Source organism: Anoplophora glabripennis, unplaced genomic scaffold, assembly GCF_000390285.2.
Source record: "Anoplophora glabripennis isolate ALB-LARVAE unplaced genomic scaffold, Agla_2.0 scaffold46, whole genome shotgun sequence".
NCBI lineage: Eukaryota > Metazoa > Arthropoda > Insecta > Coleoptera > Cerambycidae > Anoplophora > Anoplophora glabripennis.
Genome location: NW_019416736.1, coordinates 289252 through 304323, shown reverse-complemented (window position 1 = coordinate 304323; position 15072 = coordinate 289252). Strand labels below are relative to the sequence as shown.

The following is a 15072-nucleotide window of genomic DNA, read 5'->3' as shown; positions in this document are numbered from 1 at the left end:
ATAATAATAATAATAATAATAATAATAATAATAATAATAATAATAATAATAATAATAATCATGTGATTACTTAATCAAGGTTTAACCGAGACTGAAAGTACCGGGCCTAGGCGTCCCTGCCATAATTTTAGAAATTTAATGTCGAATTTAGTCAACTTTAAACCATCTGAACTTATTTAAAAAAAATCCGTTTAAAAAATGGAACACCATGTATATTTTTATCCTATTTATTGTCTTATGACTCTCTCCATGAATAAATAATAAATTTAAAACATTCTTTAACAATAAATAATACTCAAATAAACATTCACTGTATGTGTTAAATTGACAAAAATAAACTGACAAATTAGGTGCTTGTTTTTCAAGAAATTATGCGATATTCGTTGACTGCACGAAAAACAGTAAATACCTTAAAAACCAGAAGAGACAGGTATAGGGAACCATTATACCATTCGAAAGAGAACAAAATTGTTCATCAGGTTGCGTAAAAATATACAGGGTGTTCCACTAAAAAAAAAGAGTTAAGATGGTTTAAAGTTGACTAAATTCGACATTAAATTGCTACCACCCTGTATGAAATTAAGTCATTTTGAAATTATGGCAGGGAAGCTTAGAGTTTTAGTTATGTCCCCAAAAAATTGTATCACTCTAACTTTATTATTGTAAAATACACATCTTTGTGAATTAGAGTGCTTTTTTAATTTAAAAAAAAATAAATATATCCAAACGGTTAACTTTAAGAGTAGGAAACCTTTGTGTAAGTTCACCCAAAAATTGACGTATAATACAAAATTGCAATAATATACAGGGCGTTCCCTGATATAACGAAGATAACGTCAACTTTCGGTATAACCGGAAGTGTTAGGTGGACGTCATTATTTTAATTGAGAATGGCATGCCCGAAAACACTATTGCCCAAATTTTCAAAATTAAAATCGAAGTAGTGTCTACAATATGTCCAATGTCACCGTGGGACACCCTGTACAATATTTTAAGAACATTTTCAAAATATTAATTTGCTCTATGAGATGAGTTTTTTTTCCTGTGGTCCATGGGCCTAACATGTTTTGTTTTTGAGATACAGGGAGTCAAAAATAATTTTAAGAATTATATTTTACAGAGAGATGTCACTGAGAGAAATAGTAGTTAGCGTCCACTAGCAGATGATCAAAATACTGACGATTATAGAAAAGAATAAGCCAATAAAGTTCTGTTATTGGAACTATTGTAACAATTTACCGCGGCATCAGCAGGGGAATGCCTTGAAATTTTCCACTAATGTCTTTCTACCTCAGGTGTCTAATGCGGTTAATTCCAAGAAGGTGATGCAGGGGTCCTCTTGGAATTCTGTCTCAACAAATATCGTACGAACTATACCTGTACTAAATTTCTATTGTTTAAAAGACATACAAAAAATCATATTTTTTGTATTTTACCACCCTCTACTTTTGTATCAATTTACGTAACACCCCGTATATATAATTATCCTTCAGGGAATATTTTTAACATGTTATTTAATTAAATTTTTGATGAAAATTCCCAAAAACTAGACCTTTGAGAGATCTACGTCAATTTTTTAACTAACAACAATACTTTGGTAAATATTGTAACAATAATTGTTCAGAAAATACTGTTGTTAGTTAAAAAATCGACGTAAATCATATATTTCCAGTTCTCATTAAATTTCCAAAATTCTAGTTTTTAGATAACTTTGACCAAAGACATGTTAATAATAATCTGTGAAGGACTTTAAATTTAAAAATCGGCAGAAGGGGATCCTATATGCAGCTCATTTATGGGAAATCGACAAAACATTAGACAATTGCTTGTACAAAACCACACCTGCAGGCTACATTGCGGTCTTATAACCCTGCCGCAAGAGCTTTTTACTGTGTTATTACAGGCACAGCCAATAAATCTACCTGCAATTTTACCGACCACCGAACATGAACATGGATTGGGGTCATCTCCCATAATCCCCGATACGCTTTGTAGATCTGACCATCGTTCTGTGGCAATAAAGAAATCTTGGTAAGTACTTAAAACAATCCATCAAGTGGAGCCAGGTGGTCATTTTGGTCAAAATTTTTTTGATTGAAATATCGCAGTCAATAAAGTGTATCGATTTTTTAGTGGTAAAAGAATTTTCAGCCGTACCCAAAATTACAAAAGTCGTGACATCCAAGAAAAATGTACAGGGTAGCCCATCGAAAACGTACCGCAAGGCATTACAGGGTAGTAATGAACTTTTCGGCAAAATCCAAAAACAGGTAAAGTTTGCTTCTGAGGGGGACAACTTTTGGCGCAAAAAGCATAGCAAAATCTTCAACCCCCTAAGTGGGGGTGCCATCCCCCAAATTTTTTTAAATGGGAATGGGGGTCAAGTGGGGGGTCATTAGAAAGGGCTTTTAATTCTCTATACATCGATTCTTACTTTTTGAAAATCGATCCATTATTTTAGAAAATATGCAGCTTTGAAAATACGAACAATATTTTTGACGAGAAATGCGAAAATCGATTTAATTTTACTTCAAAACTTACGGTATTAGCTTGGTAAATTCCTTCAAAAGAATTCTTTTTTTTTTTCTGATTTGCGAATTCTTTAGCCTGATTTTGGTGAGCAAAAAATTGTCCGCTTTTTGTTTCGTATTTAGATAGGCCACAAGAAGTTGCTAGATAACTGTCTTGTGACTTGTAGTTGAAGAGTACCAATACTGCCGAGTCTTTTAAATTGATTAATTATGGTGTACTCAATTCCAGAAAGAGTAGAAATTATTGAGCTTTTTTTCAAAAACAATGAATGCGGAAATCGGGTCGCCGAACTGTTCAACCAACGGCATCCTGAGAAACATGCGTCTGGAAAAATTGTTCGCGAATTGGTGGCCAAATTTCGCGAAACTGGCTCCGTTCATAACAAAAAGAGGCAGGTTGAAAATCCGGTACTAAATGAACCTACGGAAATAGCGGTATTGGGGCAAGTGGCAATGGATAGTACGCTGAGTACAATGCAATTGGCTACTGCGACAGGAGTGAGTCGTACAAGTGTCCAACGAATATTAAAAAAATACAAATTCCATCCTTATAAGATTCGGCTAGTGCAAGAGCTAAATGAAGACGATTTTGATCGTCGTTTGCAATTTTGCGAAATAATGACTGAACGAGCGATAAACGATAATTTCCTCTTTAATGTGTGTTTTTCGGACGAGTGTACGTTCTTCTTGAATGGTTTAGTGAATCGCCATAATTGTCGTTACTGGGCTGATACCAATCCAAGGATTTTCCATGAGACACACTCCCAACACCCCCAGAAGTTGAATGTATGGGCAGGTATTTTTGGAAATTCCATTGTAGGTCCTTTTTTCCTTCCTGGAAATTTGACAGGCGATATGTACTTGGATTTACTACAAAATGTCATCGACCCAGCTCTAACAAATATCATAGAGGACGACCCTGCTTACAATGAACACGAACTGATTTTCCAGCAAGACGGAGCTCCTCCACATTACTCGCTCAATGTGCGCAATTACCTAAATGAGACGTTTCCAGGACGCTGGATAGGACGAAGAGGTGCAATTGAGTGGCCCCCTCGGTCACCCGACTTAAATCCTTTAGATTTCTTTCTCTGGGGGCACATTAAAAGCAAAGTTTACAGCACTCCACCTGATACCTTGGAAGATCTGCGAGGACGAATCATTAATGTATGTCGCGAAGTAACACCGCAAGTGCTCCAGAATGTTCGACAACGGTTTGAAGACAACCTGTATCATTGTATGCAAGTTGGCGGACAACATTTTCAGCATTTACTTGACTAATACCGTAAGTTTTGAAGTAAAATTAAATCGATTTTCGCATTTCTCGTCAAAAATATTGTTCGTATTTTCAAAGCTGCATATTTTCTAAAATAATGAATCGATTTTCAAAAAGTAAGAATCGATGTATAGAGAATTAAAAGCCCTTTCTAATGACCCCCCACTTGACCCCCATTCCCATTTGAAAAAATTTAGGGGATAGCACCCCCACTTAGGGGGTTGAAGATTTTGGTATGCTTTTTGAGCCAAAAGTTGTCCCCCTCAGAAACAAATTTGACCTGTTTTTGGATTTTGCCGAAAAGTTCTTTACTGCCCTGTAATGCCTTGCGGTACGTTTTCGATGGGCTACCCTGTATAGTGTGGAATGAAAGTAAGGAATAAATTCATTATTTCCTAAACGAAGTTTCAAAACATTTATTGGCACACGCCAAATTAACATTTAAAAGACAACCCTATTTATGTATTCTGAATTTAACAACAATAATATCTACAGGGTGTTTTTGAATGAAGTAGCAAAAAAGGTATCAGTGAATGTAGAGCCAAAAATAAGCGGATTGAAGTAAAAATACCTTATATGAAAGTAGCACCTCTTAAAGGAGGAGATTGAAATTCACATTTTAATTTTGTTCTTTAACATGAGGAATGTTAGAGACACGAAACTTGGTATAAGCATCCTACTAATAAAGAGAACTTTTCAATATTTATTCGATCATTGGCGTTTTTTATAAAGGAGTGAAACAGTCAACCCCATTGCAATATTTTATTAGAAATTTTTTATAAGAAGCAAATTATTTATTTAAAAATATTTATTGAGAAGACTGATTTATTGTGCAGCTTTTTTACCTCTTGTAATTTTTCGATAAAACCGATAGTTTTTCTAGTAAAAAAATTAGATGCGTCATCGTTCACTAAAGTGGTAATTGTTTTTCCTTGGTATTAAATTTTATTTCAGATAAATAACTTTACCTAATATATTTGCCATAGTCTTAAGTTATCAACTATTTTTAATTAATTAATAACAAATTATTCTTAATGTTATTATTAAATTACCAGCTTATTGACAGAAAGTGTCAATTTATTAATATGATACCTAAATAACAATTTATTTGTTATGACATCCGCCTACTTTATTTTTTACAAATTTTCGCAATTACCCCTTTAGTGAACGATGACGCATCTAATATTTTTTTATTAGAAAACTATCGGTTTTATCAAAAAATTACAAGAGGTAAAAAAGTTGCGCAATAAATTAGTCTTCACAATAAATATTTTTAAATAAATAATTTGCTTGAAATAAAAAATTTCTAATAAAATAATGCAATGGGGTTGACTGTTTCACTCCTTTATAAAATACGTCAATGATCGAAGAAATATTGAAAAGTTGTCTCTTTATTAGTAGGATGATCATACCAAGTTTCGTGTCTCTAGCATTCCTTATTTTTGGCTCTACATTCAGTGGTACCATTTTTGCTACTTCATTTAAAAAAATCCTGTATAATAACTTCATATTGGTTTAAAATACCAATGTGGTTGTATATCGATTTCGGATAAGCTTTGGAAATAATAATAATAATAACCTAAACCCCATCTGTAATAAAAAAAATAAATAAAACATTAATTCTTCAAACTTTCAAAACTATTCATTGTGTGGTTTTTATGTCTCCTGCTTGTAACACTTCTTTGTAACAACACAACTTTCATTTTCATAAAATTTACATATTAAAAACGCTTTTCCAGTTTAATAAATTATTGCAGCGACGTCCGAGAAAGAATGACAATTATTGATAATAAATTAATCAGTTATGATCAAGTAAACATCTAACACTTGATTGCTTTTGTAAAACCATTACATCACAGCACATTGCATACTTGAAACTCTTTGCACAACACAGGTGATTAGGTTAATTGCCAACATTATAAAAATAGAATACTTGGAAGGCATTTTTGAAATGCGTCTTATGTCTTTAAGAACTGAAGATAAATGTTTGTATTTAGGTACGTGTTAAAGAATTAGTTTCTACTGATTATTGACTAACAGCGAATTATTGTTGGTATGTGGCATAAAATAGATTATAATACAAGGTGGCCGCCGAGGTATCCGAGATACTTCCCCACATAAAAAAGTTCAAGGGGTTGAGATCAAAAGATCGCGGTGGCCAAGCAATGGGACCACCACGACCTATCACCGATTTGGATACTTTTCATTGAGGAAATTAGTGCCACCTCGTCCATAATGGAATGGAGTATCATGTAAAAAGAACGTCGTTCTTCTGATTTGAAGAGGAATGTCCTGAAGTACTAGAGGTAGATCGTTCTCCAAAAAAGCCCGGTAGGTACACTCGACGCAAGATAAATGTTTTTAACCTAAAAGGCATACTACTTTTATAGGGGCGAGCCGGTGGACTATTAATAGTAATTTTGGGAGGCATCAATAATTAGGGGCGTGTCATATTTTTTTTGTGTGTAGGCACGTGCCACGTGTGTAACGACACATAACAAAAAATTGCAGGCCTGAAGTATATGCATTAAAAAAAGAGAAGAGTATACAGGTTTTGAATTTATTTTGTCTTGCCACATTATTTTTCTTGTCCCTGAGAAAGTTAATANTCATATTTTTTTTGTGTGTAGGCACGTGCCACGTGTGTAACGACACATAACAAAAAATTGCAGGCCTGAAGTATATGCATTAAAAAAAGAGAAGAGTATACAGGTTTTGAATTTATTTTGTCTTGCCACATTATTTTTCTTGTCCCTGAGAAAGTTAATATTTTGAAATAAGAATTTGTGGCATATTCTGCAGGAAGTAGGTAGGTAGGTCATGAAAGCAACAAAATAAAAATATTGTAAACTACAGTTTTATTATAACTTATGCAGTTTCGGGAGGAAAGGGAAATATTTTAAGAACGTGTTCTGGAAGTGAAAATAAGTAGGTAAATAAGTTCATGATATTATGGGTCCGGAAATGTCTCCTTTCTGAGATGGAATCCGTTTTTTTTTCAAAATATTTCGAAAACGATTTAAGATATTACACTGCCACTGTACTAGACACCAAAGCTCAGTGTGATATCTTAAATCGTTTTCGAAATATTTTGAAAAACAGTTTTTTTTTAATTTTACATCTATCAGAAAGGAAGCATTTCCGGGCCCATAGTGTTATGAACTTATTTACTTATTCTGACATCATTTTATAAACAACGAAAAAACAAAACAATCTAATAATATGTCCAACCACCATCCGAATCAATAACGGTTTGTAATCTGTTTGGCATAACAAGGCGTCGTATTTAATTCACGTCTATAGCGTTCCAAATATTTTGTATACGTTCCCAGAGCGTATCTCTATTTGGTGGAATATCGTCATACTGTTCATTCAACTGACGCATTACATAAACCCATAAATGTTTTTTTTTATAAGAAGTAATTTCCATTTTGTTTCATTCCAAAATATTGATTAGAACCCGAGTTATCACGGAAATATTATTTTTGGGGGTGACCATGAGGGTTAGTTTGCATCCGTTTAAATCCGTTTTAGGCTAAAAGAAAAAATGTTAGTCCTTATTAATATGAATTTACCCACAGACCACCTAGACTGGCCGTATCTAATTCCAATGCACGGGTACCAGTGAATGCAAAATCCGGGGAAGTGGAGTGTGGAAGGCAATCTGATCGCGCGCATCTTTAAGCAGATCCGGATTAAGTAATATTTTTATTACATATTAAACATTATATTGCGTCTTATGACAAATATTAAATTTTAAGTTTGTAATTCAGAAAATAGTATATTTTAGTGTCATATTAAATAAAACTACAAAATAATTTAAATATATTTATTATCCTCTAAATAATATTAATTTATTTAATATTTGCCTTTTCGTAGATTTTACCGAATTAAATAATTTGACTTCATGATTTATTCGTACATCGATATACTTTTCACATTCAGCCCTTACAAGTTCTATTAAATGATTACAATTGTTAGGCAAATTATCAAATTGATGTTCATGCAAATTTTCAAATATGTTCACATTCAGAAAGTTTTTTAATACATGATAAACAATTTTATTTTTCTGTAGCCTAGGTGTTCTGCTTTCATCATTATTTAAAAATTTTATTAATTTTTCTGTTTCTTAGCATATTACTACGACATCTCGAGATGGATACGTCAAACAACCACGATCTTTAATAAAAATTAATTGACTGTACGAATACTGAATCTGAAATTAGTTTTGTTTGCGATTTTTTTAATTGAAAAAAATATTTAATTAATTTTCAGCTATCTCGAAATGACGGGAATTGGTAAAATTTCATAAAAATTTAAGACTCACATAAAGTAAATAATTACTAAAAATATTTTACAGTAATTCATTCATTATTTTATAATAACAATATCACGTTAATCACTACACTATGTGGGCGAACAAAATTATAAAGCTAACCCTGGAAACTTGTGACGTTAACCGAAAAATGGCGTACATATTTACCTTTTATATATTCCTTTTTTTTACTTACCTAAAGAAGGAAACTTTTCGCCTCTCTTCACCAACTCGATCACTTCTATTTATACAATGTTTTACAATACACTTGCCCATGATAAAACGTCTAATTATCGAAATCACAGCGATGCGTACACGTCAAATGCTAGGACACGACTGAGCGCTGGGCTCCAAATCAGGCTCCAAAGTGTTTTCACCAAAGTCGCTCTATAAGCCAGTCTAGGTGGTCTATGGTATTTACCTTTTTGAGATTAACAATGAATATCGAGCATACAATAATCTAAAGAAACACACGTTTACTGACGCACGCGCATTGACAATAGCGAACGAAATAATCTATCTTTGTCATAAGCAAACGAGTTGTCCACAACTTCGGTAATGCAGTGTCGTAGGAGCTAAATAAAATTCAAAATATAAAAAGGTAAATAAATTTGTATCTGTCTAAAAAACAAACGTAAAAAAATTCGAAGGCAACTTTTCATTATTTTAAATAATCAATCGAATAGTATAGAAAAAAATTGTTTTAGTTTTGTTACATCATTAAAATTAATGATTAAAAATTTGAAATTGTTATAACTTTCTTATTAAATATTAAAAATTATATCTATTTCTCTGAAAATAAAAGTGAAATTTTTTAGAGTAGATTGAAAAAAAAAATTACAAAATTAATTCATTTTTCTGCTTATGATTTTTTTTAAATGTCTGAAATCTTCCCTTAACGTTCAGCCTCCCTAACTCTGTTAATTTTAATAGTACAAGAAAAGTCGAGGCCATTTTCATGTAGAATTGTATGCTTTACAACTTTTATAAGAAACTTCAACTGATTTCATTGTGGGCACCTATACAGTGTTCATTAATGGCGTACAGAAAAAACCAGAGGCCCATTCTGTGGCTAAAATTAAGTAGATTTTGTTACACACACGTAGGCTCTTAAGGCCGCCGTTTCCGAACTGCAGGGTTTTCAAAATTAAAAAAAAAAAGTAAAATTAAATCCATTCAATCTAACTATTCGTAAGTAGGTAGTAGACGTTTCGCAAGATTTATTAACTAGGATGTTTTTGACCCTGGGTGACCACCCCAACGACATCCCCCACCCCCTGCCCGCTAACCTTTTCTGTTTCAGAGACCGCCAGGATCAAGAAACGAAGACAACGACACACACGCACATACACACACCCCCCATACCCTCCTTATCCCTCCCCTCCCGCGCTAGCCTAAGGGCCACCTTAGCAAAGCGCATCCCAGGCTGCATAGCCGCACTACCCTACCCAACCATACCACACATAAACATGACACTACCCCCGGGGTTTACACAGACGAGCCGGCGAAGCAAGAAGAGCGCCAGAAGAAAGGGCCCTAGCCGGCGGGGCCCAGCCAGGACAAAAGGAGGTCCCACAAAGCGCCTACACCGGCCGCATTTGCGGTCGGGGTAGACGACGGATGGGGCCCACCTACGAAGGCTGTCCAGGCCTACACGAGATGAGGCAGGATAAAGAGGGATAATCCCCCTCGATCCCAAATCATTGAGGCCAATTTCTAGCCATGGAATAATGGCGCGAACTAGGATGAATCGATTTTTCTATTGTAATGTAAATGCAACTCTTTTAATAGAAACAAGATAATAAAAAATTCATACGGGGTTTGCTATAAGAGTTTGCCGATTAGTCCCATTTTAAAAATGCCAATCTACCAGGAAAGCATTTTTGTACAAAACTCGTAAAATGTCAGATGTGACGGTAAAATATTTCCAGACGAGTTTAATGGGAACGCCCCATATAGACAAGCGGTTAAGCCGTAATATTTCAAACAAAATACGATTCAGATTGGAAACTTTTATCTTGCGTCGAGTGTACATCTCGCTGTTCAAATTTCCGTCGAAGAAATGTGGTCCGATAACATGAGGTTTTTCCATTGCCCACACATGATCGTTGTGGAATCTGTTGATTCCATCTCTTCCATATTACGTTTAAAAAGCGAACACCCTGTATTTCGCTGGCCTTCCCTCAAGCCTTACCATACTTATTTTAACATAGGTATTACAGAAATAATTAGATATACTTAATAGCCCGATTATGCCGAAACTGACTAAAAAATAATCGCCCGCCTTATTATAACTAGGAATGCGTATAGTACACGACCAGTAATTGGCGTCTCGTGCTGAATCGTGAAATGTTAATCGAAATAATACTACTTGCAGCAGTGAAGGAATAATTGCACGCTGCATCGACGAAGGCCTTGTTAAAGTGTATTTTAATTTGGCGGAGCCTCCCTATAATAATTGTTTTTTTAATATTTTACCGGCAAAGTGTCACGTAATCGGTACAGCCAAGATGAAATGCATGTAATAATACAGTTTTTCAGAAAATAATTTTATGCGGATAATCCCTATATAATTTTATATCCGTAACATGGTAATATACAGGGTGTCCAAGAAATAATGAGTAATTTCTTGGGTTTGGGTGGGTTTTGCAATAATAAAACACGAATTTATACTTTTTTCTTTGGACTTACCTTGTGGAGTTGCTCCTGAGCGGTGAGGAAAATTTGTCGATAAGGTTTGGGTAACAGCTATGTTGTTTGAAGTTATTTCTACTAATATATACAATTTACGGATATTTTAAGTGAAAATAGTATAAGTGTATGTATGTTATAGATAAAATAAACCGTATTCGAGATAAACGTTTTTTTTCCAATCCAAATGCCATTCTAACTGTCACAATCATCTTAATAGTGGTATATACCTAAAAATTATTTATTTATTTCATTTTGATGCTAAATTCTGGAGAAAGGGGAAAATAATTGAATACAGTATTCAATAAACAGAGTGTCATCGGTGATTTTTCAAAGAAAAAGTCTTGATAAAAAGTTTTGTTATCTTGGGAAGCCATGGGCAGTAGTCAAATATGTAATAAAACATACACGGCGTCCTAAAAATTTCAAGATGTAAAATTTTCCCAAAGCAGTGTCTTTAATTTTTTTCCTTAAAAATTGTATTTAACAGAGTTGTTCAAGAATCCACGAAATGCTTAAATACGGGGTTTAGTCAGAAAAGAATAATAATCACATTTTGAAAATAAAAAGACCGCAATTTTTTACTATCTTACCTACTATATAATTACCATGTATATTTCCTTATCAATGTCAAAATCAACAGACATTTATTTTTATTAATAATGCTAACCCTGGAGCAACGAATTTATCCTGCGAAATGTTATAATAGAATAGAATAGAATAAAGTTTCATATCGATGTACAATATAAATTTTTAATGAAAAGTGTCCAAATGTAACTGGTATGGTTTCCTCTCAAAATTGTAGATACTGGGCTAAAGATAATCCAAATTTTTGATTGATAACTAATAGTAAAAAATTTTAAAGAGTAAATGCCTGGTGTGGTATAATATATCATAAAATAATTGGTCCTTACTTTTTGGAAGAAAATCAAAATTCGTATTTGGAAATTCTTAATAATTTTTTTTATGGCAGAACGAGATAGGAAAAATGTAGAGTTCAGAAGAGAACAAATATTTTAACAAAACCTGCCTTGCACATTCCACACTTCTAGTGAGAAACCGGCTTGACGTTCGCGCACATTCCGAAGCATTTCCGGAATGATTCGACGTCATTCGTCGACGATTCTTTGACGCAAATCTTCCAGCGACACTGGCTGTGTTTTATACATTTTACATTTTTGGTATCCCCACAAAAAGAAATCAAGGGGCGATAAATCCGGTGATCGTGGCGGCCACTCAATGCTGCCTCTTCTCTCAATCCAATTCCGTAGAAAACGTTGGTCCAAATGGTGACGGACAATTAACGCATAATGCGGAGTAGCACCGTCCTGTTGAAAAATCAACTGACCTTCATCATACTCTGGAACATTTTCAATAATATCAGTAAAGGCAGGGTCAATAGCGTCTTCCAGTAATTGCAAATACATTTGGCCAGTCAAATTAGCAAGTAGAAAAAAAGACCCACCAGCCGGTCACCGAAAATTCCAGCCCATACATTTAATTTTTCCGGTTGCTGTGTATGCACCTCGTGAAAAACTCTTGGGTTTGAGTCGGACCAATAGCGGCAATTGTGACGATTTACCGTCCCGTTCAAGAAAAATACTGCATTCATCAGAAAAACATATGTTAAAAAAAAGGAACTGTGGATCGTTCCCTGCTCGCTCACTCTTTATTTCGCAAAATTGCAAAATGGTTTGTATGCTAGTTCGATTGATCCCAGACACAGATGTCCCAAAACTTGCAACTTCACTAGCTTCATTAACTATAGGTTTTTCAAGTCCTCGTTTTTTATTGACTACGTTCCCTGTCTCTCGAAATTTTTTTACTAACTCTAGAACATACTTCTTCCTGACATGTCGATCTTGATGTTGTTCATTAAATAGCTGAGCTGTTCTATTCGTACATTTATTGTTCATAAAGTAAAGCGAAATGATATCTACCCTTTTCCGCAATGGAATAAACCATACTGTTTAATTTTCAAAAACACAATTAAATAAACTACCAACCAACGCTTCCAAGTAATACTAGAAAATAATTTGGAATCCACTAATTTTATGTTCATTGTGTGTATAGCATTCATTTCTGTTTTTTACAATTGTGTTTTTTTTACGAAAGTGATAACAAATCGCCAAAAACCAATGTAACGCAAGAAATACTAAATTTATATCATTGGCGTACTTAACTCGAATGACTGACATTTTTACCGTTACTAATTGTTTGTACATAAGTTTCAACTTTAAAATCAAAATTCTTAATAAGTATTGGGCGGAATTATAAAATTTAAAGTCTGTTGTAAAGAGAATTGTAAGAGCTTTCAAAAGAAATATTACTCAACCCCCAATGCCATTTAAATATTTTGGGGTGATGCTCACCCTTGCTTGGGGGTGAAAGTGGTGGAGTCAAAATACCAGCAAAGAATGTCCCCCTTTAATCTAAAATCGACGGGTCTGAGCATTTTTCTACAATCTTGACGCAGTTCCTGAAAATGGCTCTGTTTCGTTTTCATTTGGCCACCCTGTATATTAAATTTAAAATGAAAGTTTATTAATTTTTTACAATTTCTAGCTGCTTCTAAGTAAGATAATTGAAAATTGCGGCGTCTTTTTATTTGAAAAATGTGATTATTCTTCTTTTTTGTTCACATTTTAAAAATTTTTAAACGCACTGTATGTTTTATTACATATTTGATTACTGTCCCTGGTTTCCCAAGATAAGCCAATATTTTTAATCGAGATAACTTTTTCTCGAAACAATAAAAAAGGTTACGAGAGTGCGGTACCCCATCCAGGGACACACACTGTATATGACATTAGAACAATTTTTCAGGCAACTAATATTTTTCGGGCTGGAAACGACGCCATTACACGACAATCAACTTTTCGTCTTTTCCCGATAGCCGCCTGCCCGCGCCTACGCCCATGGCGCTTGGGATCGTGGGTGGCACTGGCCGGACCCGAGCCGAGATCCGGCGGACAACGCCAGACAGATGTTTGGCTGCCCCCTGACCTATCATGCCGCATAGTTTAATTGCCCTCCTGACAGGCTAAACACCACCTCGGCGACGGCGGAATGTGAGCTATGGGTCGCTAAATACTGACCGATCCGTCCGTCCGTCCGTATCTCGGGATGGACCTGTAAATTACAGGCCGCTCGAGGCGAACCGTCGAGATTGCGAGAACGCGGCGAATTCTCGCGGCGCGGACGGCGATTTTAGCGTAATGCCAAAGTCGACTAATGGTCCCCGTATCGGTCTAGATCTTCTAGCGGTTTCTGCAACGGCTAGCAGCCCGGAATGGGCTCTCCGGCAGGTAACAGAGAACGCGGCTTGTGTCGCCTGACAAATCGGGCTGGGTAATCAGCTGCACGTACAGGGTGTCCCCGTTTAAATTGCGCAATACAGGGCTAACTTTAAATATTCAGTAATATTTAACCCTCAAAGGTCACAGTTGGGGTGTACCACCTTAAAAGTCACACTAGTGCGAATTGGGATTTTGCCAACTTTGAACCTTTATGTCTTTATTTGTTAACGAAAACAACGTAATTATATCAAAATGGGGGTAAAATTTTCTGAGAAATCGAATGATGTAATTAGTTTTGAAAAAAAAAAAAACTAATTTGTTATTAAAAACTGTAATTGAAAAAAATATTTTTCGAAAAATTACTTTTTTTTATAAATCACGGATAGAGAAAAAGTAAAAAAGGGATTCTGAAGTTCAAAGTTTATATTAAAAAAAAATGTAAAATGGTATCGACTTTTCCCGGTATCTCCAAGACATTTTCTGACGTTGTGGTTTACGCATTTCAATTCACTTTATTTCTAGATTAATTGCTATAAATTCAGCCACACTTTTGCCCACACTAAAGTCACACTAGTGCGAATTCGCACCGATCGGACTTTTCAGATTCTAAACAATAACAGACTGAGGTCAGCTATTAGTCGAGGAAATAAAGCACTGAACCCCGAAATTTTTTGATCAAGTCGTATCAAGATGGGTTTTTTTTGCATTCGGATTCTAACACCTAGTGCACCGAAACTGGATATGGACATCATCTCCGGGAGTTTTCCTGTAAAATTCGCGTAAACGAGCCCAAAACCGCATCAGGGTTTTTTTTGAATGGATGTTACAATTTATGCAAGTGTTGTTTCAAAAATAAATTAAAATTATTTATTTCCAAATAAATTGCCATTTCTAACCTACTCTTAGCTTCAATTTAATTTAACTCAAATATAATCTAACTCCATTTTATCCGAATCTAAT

The 15072-nt window shown here is 34.7% G+C and overlaps 1 protein-coding gene across 1 annotated transcript in view; it reads right to left on the bottom strand.

Annotated features, from left to right (window-relative positions):
* LOC108904248 overlaps positions 1-15072 on the bottom strand; it is a 72844-nt gene that overhangs the window by 3540 nt on the left and 54232 nt on the right. The gene's annotated exons all lie outside the window — the stretch shown is intronic.